We start from the raw sequence: 25935 nt of genomic DNA on the forward strand, positions 1-25935 counted from the left end.
AGTTCCAAGCACCATGTGGCCTCTCCTTCTAAGTAGCTGACTGCATGTGCTCCCGTTTTGGAGCTGGTGAGAAGGTGTTTGCTGGAAGAAGATCCTGGGAAAGTCTCTACCCCAGGTTCTGGAATAAGCAGAAGACAGCCCTGCTCCCTGGCATAATGACAGCTGAAAGTCACGAGGGAGCCTTCTGTTTGGGTGTCGTGACCTTTCCTGTCACATCTCTGCATTGTGGCAGGCTGCTGGAGAGGAGACTGGTGTGACAGGCTCACCTTTCAGCATGCCTCAATCACACCACTTAGATTGCAGGCGGGAAGAGGCAGGAGAGGGAGGCGAGCTGGTCGTTTCCTAAACACCCTCTTCTCTCCATCAGGGCCAGGTCACAGAGTTCACCTGTCATGTGCGAACATCCTGACGATAAGGGGAGGCCTCTCCCTAATCCCTCGAGTGTGGCGTTTGCATGGGTTATTAAAGAAGGGGTGTTTATCTCACCTGGGCCATTGTCCACACACGTATATCCCAAGCCCCCCTAACAAGCCCCTCAGCTAAGATGCCTGCCTCAGTGATAATCCAGCCTTCACAGTGGGGAACTCTTGATTTTTAATTATGCTGGAACTACTTTCTCTTCTCCCTCCTTATGATAAATGACTTAAGGAGAAGCAGACACAATTGTGTGTTTTCAGTATCGTGTAGGAGATTTGGAGGAAGAAATATGATGGGTTGAATTTGAATTTGCTTAGCTCTGACTAAGATAAATTGTCACTAAAATCATAAGTTTGCATATTTTCACAATCAAGCCCATTTCACTTTTGAAACTAGCTATTCTTTATAGGGTTTTTGTCAGCAACAGGGAAGAAATGGGATGATAATGATCAGATTAGAAAAATACCATTAAAAGCACTGAGACAGTTGATTTGCTGGGTTGAAGTATTTGGTTAGGCTGCTGTTCTCCTTGCTTTCCCTATAGCAGGAAGTGTGAGGAAACTGTTTCTGTGGCCACTGCTGTTGAAACTGTAATATTCCTTGTCATAGCAAGCACTGTTGATGTTCTACAAATAATGGAAATTGACCTTTGTTCACATCATTAAGCAAAATACATTTCTCAGTCATCTTCATAATGCCAAGATAAAGACAATGGACTTACTCTGGACAAAATTTTCCCAAAGATGATATATTTGTAATTAACTGTATGCATAGACCACCTCTGAAATAATATAGTAGAAACTGGTAACTTTGGCTCCCTCAGTGAAGAACAACAACTGGATGATTGGGAGAGTGGGCTATTATTTAATCATTTTAAAACTAGCCATTAGAATATTACCTATTAAAATGAAAACTTAAAAATTCTTTTAAATATTTTTCTTTACTGAAAAGTGGATACCATGCAGTGACTATGGGTGGTTGACCCATTGTATATATTCTACCCCCCTGTCTTGAGTTGAAGACAGGCACAGAGATGTAGGCTCAGGCATGAAAGGAGTAACAGAAGCAAAATCTATCAGAACAATTGTCTCAGCACATCACCCTGGAACATCTATGATTGTACTTGGCTGCATGCCGATGTTAATTTAAACGTGAATTTAAAATCAACCACCACTTACTATTTATCTTATAAATGTGTTCCTAGTAGGACAACATTTAGAAATGTTGATAAAGGTAGTCACCCATAATCTAACTGCTCAGAAATCATTGTTGTTAACCTTTTAAAATGTATCTGTATAGGCCCTTTTCTATGTTTATCTCTTTACATATGTGACTGTGTCTGTGTGTATGGCCACGTGTGATGATATCAACTAAATTCCCTCTAAGGACCAGGCAGATAACATAAATGTGTAAACTTAGAGAATGATGAGGATTATGCTAAGCTGGAGAATTTACACCTAGCCTAAAAATACTCAAAGTTGTAAAATTAGGCTGCCAGATATAACAATCTGTAGGTGGGGTTTAGCTTGTAGGGCACTGGTTTGTTTCACAAGAGGTCACCAAGGTTATTATTTTCTTCTATATCCTTTCAGAGATATTCTGTGCGTGTGTGTGCATTTTATATGTGCACAGACACATGAATCCATTCCTTCCTGCTTCTTTTTGTTAAGCAAGTGATAGCATGTCAGTTGCAGTTTTAACTCTAGACTCAGTTGAACCTTTTGGCTGCATTATCATCCTGTGTGTATTATCACTTGTTACCTCTCTTCTGATCTCCTCCTTCATTCTTTTTGATCTTCTTCCGAGGTTGTGGGGGTTCAACCCTACTATGGTATATTTGCATTTCTTTTATAGTAAAAAATATCTTCACTTTATACCTTATATAACTTTGTATACTCTTCTCTTCACTTTAAATCTTAAATTGTACCAAGCTCCTTTTTATTTTCTTCCCCCTACCTTGTTAGTATCACCATCACTCATCAGTTATGATTATCTTCAGATTCTGTTAGCATTTGTTATGCCTGCTGCAAGAATCCTAAGAGATGTTAAATAGCACTAAGCCTGAGGTTGACCCTTGGGTCACCCTATTAGACTCAACCACCTTCCCTAAATTGAATACTGTGTCATCCATCATTGTATATTCTAAATGCTCTTGCCTACAGCTCTTACTATAAGGAGCTCCTTTCAGTATCTACCATCTGCTACCAACCCCCATCTAACTGTGTAACAAATTTAATGAAGAATCCTGTTCCACTAATAAGATTATTAGGCATGATTCTGTTGACAGTGCGCGCATTGGCAGCTTTTCTTAAGAGCTTTTTAAAAAATTACTTGGCTGCAGATAATTTGTATAAAACAGCCATTTCTTCCAAAGTGCTTAGAGTGAACAAAGTGAATAGAACTGAGTTCTTATCTTGATTTGGTTCATGTATCATCTTGATTTAACTACTGAGCCTTGATTTCCTTGTTGATAAAACAGGGTTAATAATATCCATTCCAGTTACGTCACAGGGTTATTGGAATAAAGTTATGAAACAAATGCAGAAACAACCTTGTTAATTGCTATATGCATTGATCCTTTCCACTCTAAGGCTGCTCCACAGTAAGCTGAGAAAATCAGTAGCATTGGATTTACACTTAAGCTATTTTAAAATTGCAATTTCCCCTTGAAACTTCTGACTTTCCTTTAGTCTCTTCCCTAATACTCTTTATACAGCAGGTGACTTTGACCTGAGACTCTAGGCAAAAGCTTTCTCCACGTCAGTGTCAAACTCCAAAATCCTAACTTTCAGTCTTTCTTTCATGACTTCATTGAAGACGACAGACTCAGTCCTTCCTGCTGGTGCACCCTATCGTCTATTACCTGTCTTCTCTCACTTCGCTGACTGCTCTATGTTTCTTTTTAAAAAATATTTATTTATTTGTTTGAGTCTCCTGGGTCTCAGTTGCAGCATGAGGGATCTTTAGTTGTGGCATTCAAACTCTCAGTTGCGGCAAGAGGGATCTAGTTCCCCAACTAGGGACCCAACCTCGGCCCGCTGTATTGGGAGTGTGGAGTCTTAGCCACTGGGTTGTCGGTCAAGTCCCTGATCTATCTTTCTAAGGAATAATTTCCCTCCTCCTCTGTTGGCTCCTTCTCTCCCTCAAGTGTACTCGTGTTTCTTTTTCTAAAATCCTTTCATTAGTGCAGCTCCTCCCTCAAGACTAGCACTCATTTTCTCTTTCTTATCTTCACCACTATATATCCGTTCCTCACAGTCCCTTCCCACTCACTCTGGCCTTAGCTTCTTGCAGTCTGTTCCTCCATAATGTCCCGTGACATCTGATGCCTTGAAGGCCACATTCTAATATCCAAACTTGCTAGTTTTAACTTAGTTCTCATCTTACTTGAATATTTTTTTACTTCATTTAACATTATTGGCAATAAAGCTTATTTGTTGTTCAGTTGCTCAGTCATGTCCAACTCTTTGTGACCCCATGGACTGTAGCACAGGACTGCCAGGCTTCCCTGTCCTTCACTAATCTGCCAAAATTTGCTCAAACTCAAGTCCATCGAGTCAGTGATGCCATCCAACCATCTCATCCTCTGTCACCCCTTCTCCTCCTGCCTTCAATCTTTCCCAGCACCAGGGTCTTATCCAATGAGTTGGCTGTTTGCATCAGGTGGCCAAAGTATTGGAACTTCAGTTTCACCATCAGTCCTTCCAATGAATATTCAGGGTTGATTGCCTTTAGGATTGACTGGTTTGATCTCCTTCCTGTCCAAGGGACTCTCAAAAGCCTTCTCTAGCACCAGTTTGAAAGCATCAACTCTTTGGCGCTCTGCCTTCTTTATGGCCCAACTCTCACATCTCTACATGACTACTGGAAAAATCATAGCTTTGACTGTATGAACCTTTGTTGACAAAGTGATGTCTCTGCTTTTTAATATGCTGTCTAGGTTTGTTATAGCTTTTATTCCAAGGAGTAAGCATCTTTTAATTTCTTGGCTATAGTCACCATCTCCAGTGATTTTGGAGCCCAAGAAAATAAAGTCTGTCACTGTTTTCATTTCTTTCCCCCATCTATTTGCCATAAAGTGATGGGACTGGATGCCATGATCTTTGTTTTTTGAATGTTTAATTTTAAGCCAGCTTTTTCACTCTCCTCTTTCACCTTCATCAAGAGGTTCTTTAGTTTCTCTTTGCTTTCTGCCATTAGGACAGTATCATCTGCATATCTGAGGTTATTGATATTCCTCCCAGAAATCTTGATTCCAGTTTGTGCTTCATCCAGTGTGGCACTTTACATGATGTACTCTTCATATTATTACATTCTCAGTAAAGGCTGGTTTCTGTTTTTTCTGCTTCTAGGTTCTGTTCCCAAGCCTTGATGGTCTTATCAAATTACATGTCTTCTATGGATAATCCCCTAATACTAGGTTGTATCCTAATTGCAGCCCCAAATTCTAGACCCACATTTCCAGCAATCGACATGACATCTCCATGTGCAGGTCATGATGAAGCCATTCAAACTCCACATTTCAAAGTCAAACTCATCATCTCCTCAATGTTAATCTGTACATTTGATCTCCCTATTTCCATTCAGATGATTTTACTATATATTGACAATTACTACTAAAGCTGCAAAATGAACTGGACCCCAGACTTCTAGGCTGGTGAGAAATTAGGTGGAGAGCAAATCAGGAAGAATATTAGAGTAGTAGTAGGCCAAGTGAAATTAGCATGAACCACAAGAGGGGCAAGAAACTGACATCATACATTTTGCTTAAAATAGAGTTAGAAGATCAGGACTTCTTAGTATGCCAGTGTTTGTATTTTGAATTTCCAATCAAGGCTCCTGATTGGTAGATACAAAGCTTGGGCCTGTATCCCCAGTAACTCGTTGTTTTAAAACTGCTGTGTGATAAATATATCTCTTTTAGACTATCTAATTCCTTATACTCACATTAAAAATTTACACATTCTTCATTTTCCCCTCTTGCTATGAAATATTTTAAACATACAGAGAAGTATAGATAACAGATACTTCATTACCATTAATCACTTTGCCATTTTGTCATATTTTTGCAGTCATTTGTAAAGCATTTTATCTTGAAATAATTTTAGACTTAAATATTGCAAAAATAATATATCCTTCGTCTTGCATTCTCAAATGTTAACCCTGTGGTTTACAAAACTATAGCACAATGATTGAAACCAGAAAATTAACACTGATACAATACTGTTAACTAACATACAGACCTTATTTATATGTCACCAGTTTTACCCACTAATGTCCTATATTGCCTCTAGGATAGCTCCTCATCTTCTTCTTCTTCTTCTTCTTTTTTTTTTTTTTTTTAATGATTTGACCCTTTTAAAAATACTGGCCAGTTATTTTGTGGGATGTCTCTTAATTTAGATTTGTCAGGGGAAACAGTGGAAACAGTGGCTGACTATTTTTGGGGGCTCCAAAATCACTGCAGATGGTGGTTGCAGCCATGAAATTAAAAGACACTTAATACTTGGAAGAAAAGTTATGACCTACCTAGACAGCATATTAAAAAGCAGAGACATTACTTTGCCAACAAAGGTCCATCTAGTCAAGACTGTGGTTTTTCCAGTAGTTATGTACGGATGTTGGACTATAAAGAAAGCTGAACACTGAAGAATTGATGCTTTTGAACTGTGGTGTTGGAGAAAACTCTTGAGAGTCCCTTGGAGTGCAAAGAGATCCAACTAGTCCATCCTAAAGGAGATCAGTCCTGGGTGTTCATTGAAAGGACTGATGTTGAAGCTGAAACTCCAATACTTTGGCCACCTGATGCAAAGAGCTGACTCATTTGAAAAGGCCCTGATGCTGGGAAAGATTGAGGGCAGGAGGAGAAGGGGATGACAGACGATGAGATGGTTGGATGGCATCATTGACTCAATGGACATGGGTTTGGATAGACTCTGGCAATTGATGATGGACAGGGAGGCCTGGCGTGCTGCGATTCATGGGGTCGCAAAGAGTTGGACACGACTGAGCGACTGAACTAAACTGAACTGATGTTGAAATTCAAGATGTGCATTTTTAGCAAGAACAGCACAGAAGTGACTTTATGCCCTTTTTGGTCCATCACATTAGGATGTTCTCAGTGTTGATGTGTTCCATCACTGTTGATGTTCGTTTTGATCAGTTAGCTGAAGAGATGCTTTCCAGGTTTCTCCACTGAGAAATTACTCTTTTTCCCTTTGCAATTGGTAAGTACGTTTAAGTATCTTATGTAGAAATATACTGACTATGCAAATCGCCTGTTTTTCACTCTATCTTAAGCATCCATTAAGGACTCTTGTGGCCACAATGATTATGTTCGTTTTTGCCCGATGGTGTTTTCATTCTCTTGATGTCAGACATACCAACCCTGTATATGTTCTCATTCATGACTTTTACTTTCACTACATGCATATGAACCCATAAAAAATCCATAGTAATAATAAAATAATCCACAATCCATAAATAATGTAGTTTGGGCGTGTTTTATAGCACTAAGTGAAGTGAGTGAAGTCACTCAGTCGTGTCCGACTCTTTGCGACCCCATGGACTGTAGCCCATCAGGCTCCTCCATCCATGGGATGTTCCAGGCAAGAGTGCTGGAGTGGATTGCCATTTCCTTCTCCAGGGGATCTAATGTTTGAATATATACATATACATATATATATATAGTTATATATATAAAACTATACTTTTATAAATTCATGTAGGTACATATGGCTCAACATCTCATTATCTTAACTGCTGTATAATATCCCATTGTAGGATTATATTAAATTTATTTATTTTTCATTGCTTAATAGATGTTTGACTGTACCCAATTTTTGTTGTTATAAGCATGTTCTTTTCTTAAATTGGAGAATTGCTTTACAATGTTATGCTGATTTCTGTCGTATAGCAATATGAATCAGCCATAAATATACTCTTGAACCTCTCTCCCACCACCTCCTCCCAATCCCACCTCTAGGTCATCACAGAGTAAATATATTCTTGTAAGCTATCTGCATGAACTGTTATGTTCCACTGGATTACATACTTGAGGTACAATTACTAGGCCTTAATGTATGCATGTTCTCAACCTCATTAGCTTTCATCTCTAAAACGTTCGTTTTTATTTATGCTACTATCAGTCTTGTGTGTCCCCATGTCTATATATCTTCACCAAATCTTGGTTTTATTAGACATTAAAATTTTTGCTTATAGGAGTGAAGTGGTTTTTGTTGTTTTTATCTGCATTTCCCTGTGTATTAGTGAGGCTGAACATCTTTTAGTGTTTATTAGCCATTTCTCTCCTGTAAATTGCTTGTAATTTTCTGCCCATTATTCTGTTGGATTGTTGTTCTCTTATTAATTTGAAGATTTTTACAAGTTTCACCTACTGGCACTTTGCTAGTTATCTGTGATGCAAGTATCTTCTCTCAGTTGATGACTGGTTTTCTTGTCTTCTTCTTTTTTTATTTATTTTTTTTAATGGATTGTTCTCTAACCTTGCTCAAAGTATCTTTTCATCCTTCTCATTTTAATTCAGTCTTCCAAGTGGGTTTCCTAATTGGGCATATTAATGAAGTAGCCTTTGACATGCTACTCATAAATCAATTTCTTTTAACTAAATTTTTTTCACCTAGAGTTTGAAAAAGCTGGATGAGTTTAAAATGAATTTTTGGACTCAAGGATCAGAAATGCACTCAGAGATGTTTGAAACAAAAACAAAAAAAGAAAGAAAGAAATCAAAAGGCAACTTTGATCCCATCACATGTGAAGTATAGCCTTCATCTATTTCTTTGTAATAGAATCTGAAGCTGGGAAGGGGGGCTCTTTGAAATATGTAATATCCAATTTAAAATTCACTGAATTTTAGAAATAAAGAACCAGAAGGAATCACAGGGACCATCTGGTTCAACCCTCTCATTTTACAGGAAATAGAGGCTCAGAGAGATGAAATGAAATATTTAGGGTTGAGATCTAGTTTCTTTGCCCCCAAAGATTCTGATTTTTGAAAGGATGGATTTAGCTTTTTCTTTCTCTCAAGGGAATGAGACTCTCACAATTTGACTTGGGCACACATAATATACTGTAAGTTTCCCTCTTTTTTTGATGTATGACTGTCTCCCACCCCTTTGCCATTTACTATCACTCTTGGAATTGAATATAAGTCCTGGTCAAATGCTTTGGACATATAGCAATTCATATTCTGCTGAACCTAATGGAGATTATAAATCAGTCTGCAGAATGGATGGGGGACTTCCGTTTTCTCTTTGTTTTCTTTCTTCTTTTTTTTCTTTTATTAAGATCCATTTCCCTTCTCTAGGGAGAGAATACAATAATATTCTTTCTCGGAATTAGGAAACTTTGGTTAGAAATAAATCTCTCCAAATGGTTAGCTGAGAGTCCCTTGAGCAAGACTGAAAGGCCCCCATATTTTTTCCCACTTATTTTTCTTATACAGAGTCCGCATCTAAATGGCCTAAAGGTTTATTTTGGTTAAATCAGTTTTCTTTTCTAAATAAAGCGCTAAATGAGGGGTTATGTTTCTAGTTAGAGTCCTTCTTGGTGCTAAATGTCTATGAATCTAGGATAAGATACATCAAAAGGGCTTTGAGAAAAAGCAGAGCAAGCAACTGAATATAGAAATCCTTTGGGATTCCTAGTAATGACTATCGATCTTAACTGCCCGGTGCTGTTAAATCACCTCTGGATTTCCCTTAAGCTACTTTATGTACTAATTGTCAGATTTCTCTGTGTCCTTTCTTTAAATTACAGCTCTCCGCAAACAACTTTACATGCTAGAAACCAGATAGCTACCTCCTCAAAGACATGTCACCTTTGTTCATTAGTGTTGCCTAATGATGACAGTGGTGGTGATAAAAATAAACTAGTCATGCTTACTACATGCCAGACAATGCTCCAAGTATTTCGTATGTATTAATAGCTCATTTAAGCCTTACAAGCCTAGGAAGTAAGTTATCCTTATTTTCTGCATTTTATAGAGGGAGGCATGGAGGGGTTATGTGATTTATCTAGAGTCACACTGTTTATCAGTTAGGATCCAAATAGATCATAGATGGTGCATAAAAATGGTTAACTTGGGAGGGTTTCTTTACAAAATGAGTGAATTACAAATGCGAGTGTAGGGAAAGCCTTGATGGGAGTAGGAGCAGGCAAGATGTTACCGACCCGGGTCTGAGTAGATGAGGGGAGTGAGCAGTCAATCAAACTCTTGAGGAGAGAGGTATGCAACAAGGTATGCTCCTTGCAAGGAGCAGTGATCTCTGAGGGGTAGAGGCACTGTTAGCCCATGGCAGCTTTGCAGAGAAGGAGCCAAGGGAATAAACAGCCTAACCCCTTTCCCTCTGGGCTCCAGCCAGGAGTCTTCAGTGGTAGACTTAGGCAGGCTTCATCAGAAGTTCCAGTTTACTGAAGCCTGTTGATGTCATCTACACAACCTAGCATCAGAGCAGAGATGCAGGGTCCATCTGGCACAGATCACACAGTAAGTAGCAGAGCTAGGATTTGGACTCAGGTAGTCTAACTCCAAAGTCCTTAACCACCATGCCACATAGTGCCTTGTAGAATGAGGAGGCACTGGAGCACACACTGACTAGCATGGAACTGGAATGTATAAAATAGCTAAGCTAAGAAGCAGTGGCCTGCTGTATAGCACAGGGAACTCTGCTCAGTATTACGTAACAACCTATATGGGAAAAGAATTTGAAACAAGAATAGATACATGTATATGTATAACATGTATATGAATCACTTTGCTGTACACCTGAAACTAACACCACATTGTTATACTCCAATATAAAATAAAAAGTTTTAAAAAAAGAGGCAATGATTGGTTCAGTAAATCACTGAACATGTTCACATACCACTAATATTTGTTGGTGTTTGTTCTGATGGCAAAAGAACCAACAGGACCATGTTGATTTCATTATTTATTTGTATGTGCCTAACAATTCAGAAAGGATTCCAAGCTATTGGACTCATCTTCCCCTCCATCATTAATCATGTAATCATCACTTAATCATATAATCACATAAGATCATAATCATGAATCTTTTCCTTTTAGGTTGAGCAAAAAAATCTACTGATTTCCCTCCAATTACATATGCTTTCTTGTAGTTGTATTCTCTTGTTGAATTATTCTAAAATAATTAGATTACAGTTAACTTGAAAGTTAAGGGTTAAACTGCTCCCTTTTAGTTTTCAGTTTTGAGGGAGATCATGTAAATTGAGTTGAGTACAGAATCAAATTTTATAAGCAGTTACCAGTTGGTTCAAGAATCACTCATTGCTGCAATAAAATATTTTGAATGATTGGTGTTTTCCAGTTAGTTTCTATTTTACATAATAGAAAAATCCTGGGACACTGTGTGATAGCTCTGGAGTACAAAAATTGGCATAAGGAATCTTTGATTCTGTATGAAAAGTAATTGAAGCAAGGAATAGTGGGTGAGTTCTATCCTGGTAAAGTGGCCTAAAGGCAGATTTCGTATCAGAGGCTTCATCAAGGAGGCTGCCCAAAGGGAACACAGCCTTAAGCACAGAGGACAAAAAACAGACTTAGGAGAAAACAGAGTGATGTTTAAAAAAGATATGTATGTCTTTGATTTTCTTTTTTAAACATTCACATTTGAAAAACTGCCAGTGGGGATAAGAATTCTGATTCAAATACAACTGTACAAGTGGCAATTTATTCTGAAGTTTCCAAAGCAAAGGGTAATGCAAGAAAGGTAGTTACAATGCTCTCTGGCCTCTTTAAGTTATATGTACTATCAGCATTTGCCCAGCTGCTCCAGAGGGAAAACGCCCTAGGACTCAGAGAGCACAAGAAAAGAATCACTAAGGTCCTATGGTTTCCTCTCAATTACAGAAAAAATACAAAGCATAGAATGAAGTGTGCTTCACTCTCATTTTTTTGAGATGCGAGCTACATTAAATTGCCAAAGAATGTGGAGGTCAATTTCAGCCTTATGGATTGAAAAGCAATGGTGAGGATTGCTCAGGACTCAGTGAACTGTCACCAAAGTGATGACACGCTGGAGCACTGGTATGTTCAGTGGGTGGCACGCTGTCAACAAGGTCTGGGAAGGGGGAGCCACTCTGTGGAGTGTGGTGGGCTTGCTGTAGCAGGGGAACTTGCGGCCAGAGATTACAGTTCTGTGTTCCTACCTCTTCCCCTTCCTTCAGGAAGAGAAAGTTGCTAGCTGCTTCACATTCAAGCAAGGACAGAAACTAATTTTGAAGCACCATGTCCTTATTCTTTAACAGAATCGCTTGTGTGGCCCCACTGGAGTTGTATGCATAGATGAGTGGGTATTGTGATATGGAGAGAGAGATGGTTGAGGTACTGGGACCTGACCTTACTCAGCCTTCCCAGAGTCGACTGGCTCACTTGGGTGTGGCTATTTGCATGAACTAAAAGAACTGATCACTAGGAGGGTAGCACCCAGGGCTCAGGTCTTTGAGGAGGGTGTCTGATGAGGAGGAAGAGGTCACCTTGTCTTGAAGAACTACCAGGAGGAATTCTCTTTGCTGTTCGTGGCAGGCAGCTAGAACTCAGGCCTCAGCTGTGGCATCTTGCTTCCAACTCTCTCCTTTGGATAGCTTTCTTGGCACTTCTCCTTCCTCTGTGTGTATCTTCTTGGTTGATCGTGGCCTGAATTTCCATCTCCTCACATATGTGAGGTGACCTATGAAGCCCCTCCACCTGACTCACCCTGGCTCCTGGTACATGCAGCAGAGTCAGAAAATGAAAGAGCCTGAATCCCAAGGGTGCTGGCCGATATGGCAGGAGGCCTCTTTATTGAACTTAAACATGGGGCCTGAACAACCTAGTCCTAAATCACTGCAGCCAGGTTAGTCTCTGTGGTTCCTAGGGGAACCAGAAACATCACCCAGCTTCTCTGCACTAGGGACATGATTCTTTAGTCATGCCTCATCAGCAGCGCCCAGGTTCAGTCAGTGCCTGGGCTAGACTGGACTTGCTTTCCAGATACCTGAAGGGCCTGAGTGACTCCAGGACAGAGTGCAGAAAGGGTGTTTGGGTCAGGGATAGACCCAAAAGTCATGCAATCACTGCCTCAATCTCTAGGAATTACTGGTGTGAGTTATCATTTTTTAAACTTTTTATTGGAGTGTAGTTGCTTTAGAATGTTGTGTTAGTTTTTGCGGTATAGCAAAGTGAATCAGCTATATGTGTACATATATCCCCTCTTTTTTGGGTTTCCTTCCCATTTAGGTCACCACAGAGCACTGAGTAAAGTTCCCTGTGCTGTAGGTTCTTATTAGTTGTCTATTTTATGCATAATCATGTGTATGTTTGTATCCCAAGCCGTATAGATTAATCCTTGTTTGTAGAGCATGTAATCCCCACTCTCATAAAAGCTCCTCTATTTTTAAAGTTGTTTGTAAAATCATATAAAGAATGGTTAGACATTTTATCCTGTGCCAAGAGATTTAAATTCCTGGGCGGAATGGATTGAATGGGTAAAATTTTAATACATATATTTTAAAAGTAATTTTATTTACTTATTTTTGGCTGTGCTGGGTCTTCGTTGCTACATGGGCTTTTCTCTAGTTGCGGCGAATGGGGGCTCCTCTCTAGTTTCTGTTCACCGGCTTCTAATTGCAGTGGTTTCTCTTGTTGTGGAGCATGGGCGCTAGGATGCATGGATTTCAGTAGTTGGGACACATGGGCTAATAGCTGTGGTTCCCAGTTTCCAGAGCTCAGGCGCAGCAGTGGTGACACATGGGCTTAGTTGTTCCGAGGCTTGTAGGATCTTCCTGGATCAGGGATCGAACCCAGGTCTCCTGCATTGGCAAGCGGATTCTTTACCACAGAGCCGCCAGGAAAGCCCTAATCTATTTTTTAAAACCCGAAAACTATAGGACAAAGGTCAAGGAATAAAGATCCTGTATAATATTGCTGTCTTTGCAGATTTTTTTTTTTTTTTTAAATTTGATTCAGAAGCTGCCAGGCTTCTCTTGGAAAGGTTTCTGCTGGTCTTGACATTCTTGAGCGAGCATGTGTGGGGAGCTGCTTGGTGTCGCCTGGTGCAGATTCCTGAGACAGACAGCACACTGAACATATTCCTACTTGGCAGGGTGATTGGTACACGCAGTGTTTAGTAGGTGTGATGGGGATACCCAGATTGAAATGGTGCCCTGCTTTATGATTTGCATCTGAGCAGCAGAGCAGACTCAGAATAGGACTTTTCAGAGAGGCTGGTACATTTTCAGCACTAATGCTCTTTTCCCTGAGATCATTAGATCAAAGAGAAAGCTGGAGTATTAGGATTTAAGGACAATGAAACTGGATTGAATTATGCAATTGCATACTGTGCTGAGGAAAAAGAAATCACCAGGTATGCTCCAAACAGCTGAGGGAAAATCACCTTTTTTGTTACTTTGAAGAGAGTGGGCTTGAGCTCCAAAGCTCCTTCTTTTGTTTCCTTAAATTGGGAAGGAATGTTGTGATCTCTTTTGAGGTGACCTCAAGGCACTGCATCTGACTTTTAAGCAAGAGCTCTTCTAGAACAGGTCACTCTCTCAGACATGGGTGTGGAGTCCTTTCTCTCCTGTCAAGTGGAGATTTCATGAGTGGTAAGATAAGAGATAAGATAAGAGCAGAACTGGTGAGACATGCTGTTCATTGTACACCTGTGGAGGGACCCATAGGAGATCCAAAAGCCATGGGCATTTATAGGCCCTCTATATGTCAGGCAAGAGGAAGGTTATATTATACTGTCCCTGCCCTCAAGGCACTCTCTCCTTACAGTGGTTTTGGAGACCTGAAGCTGCTGGTGCTTCAGTTTGGTAATATTAGGATAGGATTAAAGATTAAGCTCAAAGTATTTATTAGATATAAATAAATCTTGAGCCAAGTGACATGTTATTACTCTTCAGGTACTTTATCAGAAATTATCCTAGCCTTCAACAGACTTGAACCTGAGACAATAAGGGATCAGAAAATAATATCTGAGCAAATACAATTGAAAGCTTTAGTATTCAGATTTTGTTCGCAGTGAAGACACTATTGTACTTCATGGAGGAAATCAGATCTCTCTAAACGTCCTTTCCTCCCTTTGGTCCCCAACTGCAGAGTTGCTTCAGTGGCTTTCTTTGTAGTAGTCATTGGCTCTGAATACTTTCCACCTCTTTTCTAATTCATTTATTCTTATATATGTTCGATAACTATCTGAGTGCCTCCCATGTGTGACATATCGTGCTAGGCATGGGAGAAGGAGCATAAAGCAAGGTTATGCTTCCTGACCTGTGGAACTTACTTTCTTGCTGGAGAGACAGATGTTAAACACATAATCGCATATTGAGCTTAGTGGATGTGTGAACTGGGTGAAGGCAAAATACTTGTTGTAAGAGCATATAACGGAGGACTTGCCCTGGTCTGAAGAAGCAGGGAAGATTTTTAGAGTGGAGGATGTCTGAGCTGAATTTTGAAAGATGAATAGGAATTAACATTAGACGAAGGAATAGGGGTAAACATGTCAGCCAGAAAGAGCAACTTGTGCAAAGGCCTGGAGCAGGAGAGATCAGGAAGGGGTTTGATGGAGATTAGTCTGTATCACTGCTATGATAATGAGAAGCCTTCAAAACTGAAACATGAACTGATTTGCACTTGAAGCTTAGGTTACAGAGAATGGTCTAGAGGGAGGAGAGACTGCAGGCAATCAGGCCAGTGCAGAGAAGAGATGAAGTCTCCTGAAACAGTGTGTAGGAGATGGAAGGAAGTGAACAGATTTGGGGGGTGCTTAGGAGGTAAAATTAGACTTGGAGATTGATTAGGTCCAGGGGTGAGGGAAATAAAGGAGATCAGGAAGCCAGGCTATGGTAGAGAAGGACCAGGTTTGGTGGGAAGAAGGAGATGATGAGTTGAGAGCTGGACTTGACGATTTTGAGGTGCCTCTGACACAAGTGGAGATGTTCAGTAGACACATGCCCACTAGAAGAACACTGATAGCTGAATAACCCAATAGTCATTCCTAACTCCCTCTTTCCTTTCTGAATTCTCATGATAGAATGAACCAGAAACATCCTTTTTCCAGTCTCACAGACAGAGGTGACCATGTCGCTAAACTGTGACCAGTGAAACAAGGGGGAAGCATATTGGTGGATGTTTGAATTCCCTGATAAAAGGAAGAGATGCAAGAGAGGAATTGCTTCATTAAGAAAAATAAAAGCATATGTTTACAAAAAATGTGTATACAAATGTTCATAGTAGCAATATTTGTAATAGAAAGACAGTAGAAACAACATGAATATTCAACAAAATAGGTAAGTGAAATGTGTCCAAATGTGTGGCAGATGATTTCAGTTTTATTGTCTTAGCAAGTCCCTCCACTGAAAATAGATTTTCAGTTTGAAACGGAAGTGGGGGAGAGAGTTATCAGAAGGAAAAGGGGTAAATAATGGGATAAAGATATTAGTTTACGGTTAAAAATGTGATATTATCTCAGATATGGCAATTTATAAACAGCATGCTCACTCCTTTCACTGTTAAGTTGCCAGTCACCAACAAGAGGAACAATGCGTGTTTCTTTAAGAGAAATTGGAATCTTCATATTCTGTATATTTTCTCTGAGATATACTGTAAAGCAAATAATTCAGACACATTGACTCAGCCTTCCAATCTGATGGTTCTCCTTAAAGCCAGGTGTTCACAGCTCCCTGTCAGTCCTCCCTGAGGTGGGCGACCTGTCTAAGCAACTACTTTGGCATCAGGAGGACTGAATCCAAATACCAGTCAGAGCCAGGGAAAATACACAATAAGCTCAACCTCTAAGCGTCTAATCGAAATGGTGAATATGTGACGTGCATGCTATTAACACACACCTCTCTTCGTCCATGGCAGACATCACTAATCCATTGCATTGCTTTTCTCCTACCAGATCCAGACGTAGCTTTGGAACCTTTCTCCAAAAGGGTCTTCAGACAATTGATCAGTTTAGCTCATGAGGAGAATCCAGGTTGCCGTTTTTGGTCTAGGAGGTCAGCTTAAGAAGTCCAGTTTTTTGTAACCATTAATGTATGATAAAACATTCTAGTGTTGTCCATTTAAGTCACTTAATACAGACACTTTGTCTTTGGCCCCTTCCTCTTTATAAAGTCTATCCTTTGTAAGTTGGGTTTCCCAGGTGGCACTAGTGGTAAAGAACCCACCTGTCAATGCAGGAGACGTAAGAGATGCGGTTTTTCAATCCCTGTTTTGGGGAGATCCCCTGGAGGAGGGCATGGCAACTCACTGCAGTATTGGAGAATCCCATGGGCAGTGGAGCCTGGTGGGCTCTAGTACATAGTGTTGCAAAGAGTGGGACACAACTGAAGCGACTTAGCATCCTTTGTAAATCAAGGACAGTGGGTGCAGTGGAAAGCTATTGCCCTTTAGGTTAGAATGCCTACATGACTGTGAGTCAGCCACTTAATGCTTCCTGACCTCACTCTTAATCAGCTGTAAGTTGGGGCGTCTTCAGTAGAAACACTTCAGTGTGTCTGGACAGTGACATTTATGTAAAATTCCTAACGTGCTGTCTGTATTTTTTGGGTCACCAGCATCTATAAAACAGTCCATTTAGCTTTTGAAAAATGATTTGGAAAGCTTTGCCTCAACTTGCCTATTCTTGGTCAGGTTTTTCTGACTCAATAGTCTTGTTAAGCACCACTTAAAATCTAACTAGAATCCAGGGCTCTTATTATCTCTTAATCCTTACATTAATTGCATATATATTAGACAACCTGGCTCTATTTGCTTAAAGTTTACACCACTTTCCCCTTCAATGGCCTTCAGCCGAGAATCTCTAGAATGCAGTCATTCTGCACAGATGAAGGGAGACATGAGCTCAGCTCTCCTGAGCTGAATGCTTCTCAATTATACCCACTGACTTGTTTTTTAATTTAGCTTTGGAATATTTAAAGTCAGATACTTGTTGACCTGCTACTTTCACATGGTTTCAGCATGGATGCTAACTCCAGGGTCCTGTGGGATAAAGAAAACAAAATAATTTTGATTTCTTTTTTGGTGCCTTTAGCCCGTTCCTCAGATACTGTTTTGGTACCATCCCAGGGATCCTGAGTTTCATGATTTAAAAGTAAACATGATTTGTCTTAGAAACAGAAATTTATGTCTCTTTAGGTGGTATTTATAGGGTATAACTCCCAGTCAGTTGTTTAATTAGAGTGGTCAGTAAATCCTGCTAAGTTTTACACATTACACAGGGTCAGAAGGAAAGTCAAGGTCAGTAACCAAAGTGAGGTGTTGACTGTTGCTTGGGTTGTGTCTAATCAGTAACCAGAGCAACCAGCTGACACACACGCAATGGAGTGTGATTGTCAGACATTGGCTGAGCGTCAGGCTAGGTCCTGGGGATGTCCAGCACTGTGAAGGACAACGAGAGAATGAGTTTGTTTGGAGCCAGGGTTCACATAGGGTGTTAGAAGAGAGGACTTGGGACAACAGGCTGCGGCCAGGCCTCAGATCTATTTGAGTTCTAGGCCATGGCATTGGAGCTTTTTCTGGTGTGTGGACAGCATCTGTTGACTGCTTTTAGATGGCATTAAAAAAAATTTATCTCTCAGTGTTGTGAGGGATAAACTGCAGTTGTGGAGAGACCGGAGCTAGGGGAAATATTTAGGACACATTTAACATGCCTACATGATTGTGAGTCAGCCACTTAATGCTAAAACTTAAGTCTAAAACTTAATAGTTTTAGTTGCAATATTAATTTTTTTTTCTTTTTTAAATTTAAGGGCAAAGAAACAAGTTAAATGCCACCAAGCAGTTGGGATGAAGGAAAAACCAGGCAGCCAAGAATTTACCATTGTGAAAAGTTTTCATTTTGACTGACTACTTGTGAAAAATAAAGGATTGGATCTGGACTGTAATAGACTCGCATATCCACAGATCCTCTGGGTTTGCAAGTGGGTTTTAGTATTAAACGTGAGAGGTTCCCATGTGGGGACAATGTGTTCTTGTCCATCTCTGCATCTTCTGTAGTGCAGAGCACAGTGCCCGGTCAACTCTGGGGCTTGACACATTTCCTTGAGTAATTGAAAGCCATTAAAGATAAGAATGGATAAACAACAGAATTGCCAGAAGAAAGATAAAAGAAGAGAATAAAAAGGCGATCCAGAGAAACAGGAAAGAGGTCATTCCAAATCCTCCATATGGCAAAAGCTGGAGACTAAGAGGTATCTAACTTGTCAACACCCACTGTATTGCAAGTGGCAAGGTCAGAGTCAGGTCTGCCTACCTTAGTGAAAGGGGAGTTATGATAAGGATTCCAAGGAAGATCAAGGAAGACAGGAAGTGACCTCAGTATAGTTAAGTCTTTGATTTTCTGGTCACTTGGTCATTTATTCAACAAAAGTTAACCAGCTCCTACTCTGAGGAAAGCTAAGCAGTTGGGATGTTTGGGTTGAGGCAGCATTTGCAAAGTCATGATGGATGAACAAGCAGGATGTTAGCAGATAGGCAAAGTATTGGGGAAGTGCTAGAGCAAACTACAGACCAGCAGCCTGCAGCAGTGTGGTGCTTGGCTGATACAGTTACATGGCCTCCCTGAGTGGCCTTCCCAGAGTGACTATTGGGTTCCCAGGGTAAGTGTCACAGAGACAGGAAGTGCAGGCTCCCAGTTTCTTAATGCTTGGACCTGGAAATGGACACAGCATCGCTTCTACCATGTATTGGTCAAGCAGTGTTACAGACTGAATTGCTTACCGCCCCCCCCCCCATTCTTATATTGAAGCCCTAATCCCTTGTACCTCAGAAGGAATATGTTTGGAAAAAGAGTCTTTAAAGAGGTAATTAAGTGAAAATAGGATCATTTCGGTGGGCCTTATACCAATGTGACTGGTGTCCTTACAAGCTGTGCGCACACAAAGGAGCAGGCATGGTGAGAGCATGGGGGAAGATGGCTGTCTGCCAGCCACGGAGAGAGGCCTCAGAAGAAACCAAACCTGCCCACCCCTAGATCTTGCGTTTCTAATCTCCAGAACCATGAGAAAATCAATTTCTGTTGTATAAACCGTCGAGTCTGGTAGTTTGTTGTAGCTGCCTGAGTAGACCAACACACCACCGAAGGGTTTGGGGTCATGGTGGGGGTGACTCCAACTCTCCCATTCTCTCTCTGGGGCCAGTGTGACTGTTGTGCTGAAGGCTAATGGTCAGAGGCTGGAGTCCAGATAAGCAGTTCTTTCAGTAGTCAGATGAATGGGCAGGTAACGAACAGGTATATTTGGAATACGAGGACCAGACAGAGCAGACGTACAACTTCAAGATGTGAAATTGGCAGTGTTTGGTGACTGCATATTTTAGGTAGGGGTTGATGTGGGGTTGCTGGGGGATGTTCCTCAGAGGGAAAGGCCAATGAATACCAGATGGAGAATAACAGGGCCCTATGGAGGAGGGGTATGGTTGGCCACATTCCAGTAGAGTCTTCCACTGACAGAAATTGATAATGACAGGAAGTAATACAAAATGCATATGGGTGTGCCTCAGAAATTAGAGCCCCTTAATTAAGCTTCCTCCATGTAGGCTAAGGCTCAGTTTCATGGAGTGGGAGATGGTTGGCTGAGGGCATCCTCTCCTTTTCTAGATAACCCTCTGCCAAGGGGGCCCTGAACACACCCCTACCACACCCAGGATGCACCAACCAGAGAGGGTAGCTCTGTGACCATCTCGGCTGGTCTGTGGCCTTTCAGACATGTCCAGGAGCTGGGACAGAGACAGAACCTCCTCTGCCTCCCTGCTGCTGCCAACCAAGCCAGCTCTGAGGATTCCATCGCCATTCTGTTGATGCCCCGGTTGACTTTATTAATAAGGCACCACTGCAAAACAGCTATGATGGTAAAACCATAGATATAGGGCAATATTTGACCAGGGAAAATAGCTTAACATGGAATCTGTGATCATTCTTAGTAAGAACTAAAGTTGACATTTTTGTTAGAAATACTAAGGGGAAAAGAGGGGGAAGAAATGAAGCAAATGAATAGAACAGAAAAAAATACCAAGAAGATGTTTACTTCCTCTAGGAAAGGAAGTGTTTTCTAGTGGTTTGGAAAAGGCATTTGCATATAAACAAAGCCCCTTCTGGCTGAAGCCAGCATGGCTCAAGCTACTGGCTCAGAGTTAATTATAAGTCATTTTTCTTCTTTAACTAAAGCAATGTCTCTCCCACTGCACCTTTCTTGCTTTGATGCTGCCTGCACTGGAAACTGAGAAAACCACTTTTCCTCATTCATGAATACCATTTCATACTCTCTTAATTGAAACAGATTCTCTTTCTCAAATACTGGAATACAAATTAGGAAGCAGAAAAAAAAAAGGATTAAAAGAATTTACAAAATGTGAGCACAAATGAATGTCATTTGATCTATTCTCCCTCGGACCCTGCTTTTCCTAATTTCTATTTTCTGCTCAGAGGCCTGAGCTGGGTGCAGTGCCCTGGGCTTCCATGACCTGTTGACAGCCAGCTAGAGTGCTCCTCTTTCCAAATTGTATCTCTGCCAAGCTGCAAACCCACTGTGTCTCACATGGCAACTGTACCAGGAATTCTCCCCCTAAAAAATGCAAGAGGTGATGTGTTTTGATTAACAGACACACACACACACACACAAATCTGGATAGTTTCACTTAAGATTACAACCCCCACCATTCATGGTGTGCACATTAGAGTGCCACTGATGTTTTCTTTCCCTGACCCTTAGATCACCGGCCAGCACTTTTATTCTAACGTTTGGATGTGAACACAATGATGCCACTCTGGGCAAAAACAGCTCTCAGCTCTCACTCTCTCTCTCTCTCTCTCTTTTTTTCTTTTTCTTTTTCTTCTCATATCTGTTTAAACCTTTCAGCTCAGCATGCAATGTGTCTGAAAATGGCTTGGATGTAATTACTAACAGTGTTACCTCTCTGCTGAAGCCTGTAATTCCCTCTTGATTAAGATGGCAATATTGATTTGGCTGGGAGTGCATGCAAATAAACCGTGACCTGGGGAGAGGTGTAGTTTTTCAGTTTGCTGTGTGTCTTTACTCCACCCATATGGTTTGACTGCAGTGTTTGCATGGATTAATACCTGTCTTCTAGGCTCAGATGGAAACTACAGTCATCAAAAGTTCTCATCTGGAGCCTTTGTTTAGCTTGTGCCTATCAACCACAGCCATCTCTGTCTGTCTTAACATTTATCAGAGACCTTCAAGAGGAATGGGCCCTCTCAGTCAGGCTGGCTGTCAAAGATCATGGTACTTCAGAAGGAGACAGATGGAGAAGGGGACTGAGAAAATATGTCAAGACGATGGAATGATTTGGTAATTAACCACCACAAAAGAGTCTGTACTATATTTGCCAGTTAGGCATTGAAGCACATGATCTCTTAAAATAAATGACTACCAGTTCATACTCATTTAGGACAAAATTTGCAACCATGAGTCCTTTTAGGGCTAAGAAAAGGAAATGCTTCATGAGGACATAACTATACCTACCATTCAAACAGACATCATGTTACCTGGAAAGAAGGATCAGATGGATGAGTGCCATTGAAAGTGAATCTGGGGCCTGTGGGTTGGCAGGGATTCCTTGGTGAAAGTAATTTAGAAAATATGTAATTTAAATGAAATAGGTGTCTGAATTAAAATAGGTGCTTTGGGGGGGATTTTTTTCCCCCTGTGGTATTATTTTGTTCCATATTAAGAAGACAAAAGAGACCTGACAATAGATGTACCTGACAACTAGATGTAATACCTGATCCTAGGTTGATTCTTTATTGTTGTTGCTCAGAGGCTAAGTTGTGTCCAATTCTTAGTGACCACAGGGACTGTAGCTCGCCAAGCTCCTCTGTCCTCCACTATCTCCCAGAGTTTGCTCAAATTCATGTCCAGTGAATTGGTAATGCTGTCTAACCATCTCATCCTTTGCTGCTCTCTTCTCTTTTGGCCTTCAATTTTCCCAGTATCAGGGTCTTTTCCAGTAAGTCGGCCTTTTACATCAGGTGTCCAAAGTACTGGAGCTTCAGCTTCAGCAACAGTCCTTTCAATGAATATGCAGGGTTGATTTCCTTTAGGATTGAACAAAGGTTGATTACCTTTGATCTCCTTGCAGTCCTAGGGACTCTCAAGAGTCTTATCTAGCATCACAGTTTGAAAGCATTAATTCTTTGGCACTCAGCCTTCTTTATGGTCCAATTCTCACATCCATACATGAACACTGGAAAAATCTGTGGAATTAACTTGTTCCAAATGAAAGGAGACAAAAGAGACATGACAACTAGATGTAATACCTGATTCTCTATTAGAGGAGAAAAATGCTATAAAAGAAATTATTAGGTCAACTGACAAAGTTGGAATATGAAAAAGAGATTAGATAAAATTATTAAATTAAGATTAAAATTACTAAAGTTGACAACTATGGTGTGGTTGCATTGGAGAATATCCCGATTTTAGGAAATTTATGTGATGTATACAACTTACTCTCAAATGATGAAAATTATATGTATATATATGTTTTATATATATATGAACATGAGAGGGAGAGAAAAAGAGAACAAATGACAAAAATAAATGGGTGAAATGATAATAGTACAATAGGATAAGCTGTGTATTGGGTATAGGAGTGTTTGCTTTTTTTTTGTTTTTCTATTCTTGCAATTTTGTTTTTGTAAGTTTGAAATTATTTCCAAATAAAAAGTTAAAAAAAGAGAAAAGCTTGTCTAATCCAAAGCTTTTTTGCCATGGGATAAGTAAAAATTCTGACCTTGCTCTTTTGGTGTCTTTGAAAAAATGTTTTTGGATGCCACCAAAAAAAGATACCCCACATCCAAGAGCAAAGGAGAAGCCCCAACAAGATGGTAGGAGGGGTGGAATCGTGTTTAGAATCAAAGCCCATACCCACCATAGATGCTCAGAGAGGGCTGAAACAAAACTTTGTGAGCACGAGGAGAACAAAGTCTGAGCCGGACCTGCCTTTGAGTACTTCAGTGTCTTCTGTGGAGGTATGAGTCAGCAGTGGCTGCCGCAAGGGCAGGGGCTCTGAGTGCAGCAGACCTGGGTATGGCAAGAGCCTTCTTGGAGGAGGTCACCATTAACCCCGCTGTAGAGCCACCAGAACTTACACAGGACTAGGGAAGCAGACTCTTGGAAGGCACAAACAAAACCTTGTGTGCACCAGGACCCAGGAGGAGGGAGCAGTGACCCCTCAAGAGACTGGCCCCCACTTGCCCATGAGTGTCTGAGAGTCTCTGGTGGAGGCGTGGGTTGGTCGTGGCCTGCTGCATGATTGCACTGTTTCAGTGTGCACGCAGGGCTTTTTGAAGGAGGTCACCATTATCTTCATTATCTCCACCATAGTTTGGCCTCAGGTCAAGTGACAGGGAGGGAACACAGCCCCGTCTAAGCACAGAAAACTGAATTAAAGATTTGCTGAGCATTTCCCCGCCCATCAGAAGAAGGTCCAGTTTCCCCCTCAGTCAGTCTCTCCCATCAGGAAGCTTCCATAAGCCTCTTATCCTTCTCCATCAGAAGGCAGACAGAATGAAAACCACAATCACAGAAAACTAATCAAGCTGATCACATGGACCACAGCCTTGTCTAAGTCAATGAAACTATGAGCCATGCTGTGTAGGACCACCCAAGACGGGCGGTCATGGTGGAGAATTCTGACAAAAAGTGGTCCACTGCATAATGGAATGGATGCCACTTCAGTATTCTTGCCTTGAGAACCCCATGAACAGTATGAAAATGCAAAAAGATAGGACACTGAAAGAAGAACTCCCCAGGTCAGTAGGTGCCCAATATGCTACTGGAGAAGAGCGGAGAAATAACTCCAGAAAGAATGAAGGGATGGAGCCAAAGCAAAAACAACACCCAGTTGTGGTGTAAAGAACAATATTGCATAGGTACCTGGAATGGTAGGTCCATGAATCAAGGTAAATTGAAAGTGGTCAAACAGGAGATGGCAAGAATGAACATCGACATTTTAGGAATCAGTGAGCTAAAATGGACTGGAATGGGTGAATTTAACTCAGATGATCATTATATCTACTACTGTCAGCAAAAATCCCTTAGAAGAAATGGAGTACCCGTCATAGTCAACAAAAGAGTCTGAAATGCAGTATTTGGATGCAATCTCAAAAATGACAGGATGATCTCTGTTCATTTCCAAGGCAAACCATTCAATATCACAAGTCTCTGCCCCAACCAGTAATGCTGAAGAAGCTGCAGTTGAACGGTTCTATGAAGACCTACAAGACCTTCTAGAACTAACACCCCAAAATGTCCTTTTCATTATAGGGGACTAGAATGCAAAAGTAGGAAGTCAAGAGATACCTGCAGTAATAGGAAAATTTGGCCTTAGAGTACGAAATGAACCAGGGCAAAGGCTAATAGAGTTTTGCCAAGAGAATGCAATGGTCATAGCAAACACCCTCTTCCAACAGAACAAGAGAAGACTCTACACAAGACATCACCAGATGGTCAATACTGAAATCAGACTGATTTATATTCTTTGCAGCCAAAGATAGAGAAGCTCTATATAGTCAGCAAAAACAAGACCAGGAGCTGACTATGGCTCAGATCATGAACACCTTATTGCCAAATTTAGACTTAAATTGAAGAAAGCAGGGAAAACTACTAGACCATTCAGGTATGACCTAAATCAGATCCCTCATGATTATACAGTGGAAGTGACAAACAGATTCAGGGGATTAGATCTGATAGACATAGTGCCTGAAGAACTATGGATGGAGGTTTGTGACATTGTACAGGAGGCAGTGATCAAGACCATCCCCAAGAAAAAGAAATGCAAAGAGGCAAAATGGTCGTCTGAAGAGGCCTTACAAACAGCTAAGAAGAGAGGCAAAAGGTGAAAAAAAGGAAAGATATAGCCATTTGAATGCAGAATTCCAAAGAATAGCAAGAAGAGATAAGAAAGCCTTCCTCAGTGATCAATGCAGAGAAACAGAGGAAAATAATAGAATGGAAAAGACTAGAGATCTTTTCAAGAAAATTGCAGATACCAAGGGAACATTTCATGCAAAGATGGGCTCGATAAAGGACAGAAATGGTATGGACCTAACAGAAGCAGAAGATATTAAGAAGAGGAGGCAAGAATACACAGAAGAACTATACAAAAAAGATCTTCATGACCCAGATAATCACAAAGATGTGATCACTCACCTAGCGCCAGACATTCTGGAATGTGAAGTCAAGTGGGCCTTAGGAAGCATCACTATGAACAAAGCTAGTGGAGGTGATGGAATTCCAGTTGAGCTATTTCAAATCCTAAAAGATGAAGCTGTGAAAGTCCTGCACTCAATATGACAGCAAATTTGGAAAACTCAGCAGTGGCCACAGGACTGGAAAAGGTCAGTTTTCATTCCAATTCCAAAGAAAGGCAATGCCAAAGAATGTTCAGACTACCACATAATTGCACTCATCTCACATACTGGCAAGTGAAAGTGAAAGTTGCTCAGTCGGGTCTGACTCTTTGCAACC

Source organism: Ovis aries, chromosome 7 (genome assembly GCF_016772045.2).
Source record: "Ovis aries strain OAR_USU_Benz2616 breed Rambouillet chromosome 7, ARS-UI_Ramb_v3.0, whole genome shotgun sequence".
Lineage (NCBI taxonomy): Eukaryota > Metazoa > Chordata > Mammalia > Artiodactyla > Bovidae > Ovis > Ovis aries.